Genomic DNA, 2,032 nt, shown 5'->3' with positions numbered 1-2,032 from the left:
GAGGACCATGAGGAGCTGGGTCAGGTGGTCCTGGATTATGAAGAGCTGGTTTATAAGGTCCCATTGGGGTTCAAGGCCCATGGGGTACAGGCAGCCTGAAAGGATTTATTGGGTCACCCATCTTTTCTTCTGTGAGTTGCTGAGCATAGTCTATTTGCTGTGGAGTGCCATGAATTGTAAATAACTTCATATTGGGATCTGCATTAGGTGGAGGGTTTCTCTGAACTTCTATTCTTGCCCCCGACTTAAGCTTTTAAAGTTTCACCTCCTGTGCCAGCACCGCGGCTCACTAGGCTAATCCTCCACCTTGCGGTGCAGGCACACCGGGTTCTAGTCCCGGTCGGGGCACCGGATTCTGTCCCGGTTGCCCCTTTTCCAGGCCAGCTCTCTGCTGTGGCCCGGGAGTGCAGTGGAGGATGGCCCAAGTGCTTGGGCCCTGCACCCCATGGGAGACCAGGAGAAGTACCTGGCTCCTGGCTTCGGATCAGCGCAATGTGATGGCTGCAGCACGCCAGCCACGGCAGCCATTGGAGGGTGAACCAACAGCAAGAGGAAGACCTTTCTCTGTCTCTCTCTCTCTGTCCACTCTGCCTGTCAAAAAAAAAAAAAAAAGTTTCACCTCCTTTTCCTATTATTATTCCAGTTTTCCCAGTTGGCACAATGAAATTAACTTCCTGTAGTCCACCAGGTGGTGCCATGTTCCAGCTGCCTTGCCCTCTACTTCCTCCTTGACCACCAGGTCCAGGTGCACCAGGATTCCCAGCCTGAACACTTTGAAGCAGGTCCCTAGTAATCTCTGCAGTACGTTGGCGTCGATCCGGAGGTCCTGTTATTTGTGCTGTTCTATCAGGTGTTACTCAGTCATCAGGCTTAAACTGAATTTGAACACCAGCATCACTTTGTATTTTTTGATCATCTCTCCGCTTCTTCCTATAACAATGCCAACAGCAAACCTTGGAACAAATATGGAATGCTTCACGAATTTGCGTGTCATCTGCGCAGGGGCCGTGCTAATCTCTGTATCATTCCAATTTTTTATTTATTTATTTTTTTTGACAGGCAGAGTGGACAGTGAGAGAGAGACAGAGAGAAAGGTCTTCCTTTGCCGTTGGTTCACCCTCCAATGGCCGCCGCGGCCGGTGCACCACGCTGACCTGAAGCCAGGAGCCAGGTGCTTCTCCTGGTCTCCCATGCGGGTGCAGGGCCCAAGCACTTGGGCCATCCTCCACTGCACTCCCGGGCCACAGCAGAGAGCTGGCCTGGAAGAGGGGCAACCGGGACAGAATCCGGCGCCCCGACGGGGACTAGAACCCGGTGTGCCGGCGCCGCTAGGCGGAGGATTAGCCTAGTGAGCCGCGGCGCCGGCCTCATTCCAATTTTAGTATATGTGCTGCCAAAATGAGCACTCTGTTTTCGACCCGCTTTTGTAAAAAAGCACAAATTTAGCATTTAACATTGTTTTAACGATGTCAATTAATTTTTTAAAGATGTATTTATTTATTTATTTATTTGAAAGAGTTGCAGAGGGAGAGAGAGAGCTTCCATCTGCTGGTTCACTCCCCCAAATGGCCACCACTGCCAGGGCTGGGCCAGGCAGAAGCCAGGAACCTGGAACTTGTGGGTGGCAAAGACCTAAGCATTTGGTCCATCTTGGGCTGCTTTCCCAGGCAAAGCAGGGAGCTGGATCATGGAGAGGCTGGAACCGGACCTGGTGCCCAAATTGGATGCTGGTGTTGCAGGGGCCGCTTTGCCCACTATGCCACAACACTGACCCCTACCAATTTATTATCTTACAGTTCAGGAAGTCAGAAGTCCAGAGGTCACTGACCTAAAATCAAAGTGTTGGCAAGACTGCAATACTTCTGGGGGCTCTAGAGGAGGTTTCTTTGCCTTTTCCAGTTTCTAAAGGCCCCTCCATCTCTCGAAGGGTGACCCCCTTCATCACCTTCTATTCAGCAATTTGGGTTGAGGCCTCATCGTGTGCATCTCTCTGAATCAGCCCTTCTGCCGCTTCCCCTGTGTCAGGTCTGCC

The 2,032-nt window shown here is 51.6% G+C and overlaps 1 pseudogene; it reads right to left on the bottom strand.

The window, feature by feature from the left end:
* Positions 1 to 959: 959 nt before the first annotated feature.
* LOC127485021 (U6 spliceosomal RNA) lies at positions 960 to 1,057 on the bottom strand (annotated as a pseudogene).
* Between the last annotated feature and the right edge of the window lie 975 nt (positions 1,058 to 2,032).

This window comes from Oryctolagus cuniculus, chromosome X, assembly GCF_964237555.1.
Source record: "Oryctolagus cuniculus chromosome X, mOryCun1.1, whole genome shotgun sequence".
Lineage (NCBI taxonomy): Eukaryota > Metazoa > Chordata > Mammalia > Lagomorpha > Leporidae > Oryctolagus > Oryctolagus cuniculus.
Note: the sequence above shows the minus strand (reverse complement) of the source record. Positions and strands in the feature narration are given on the sequence as shown.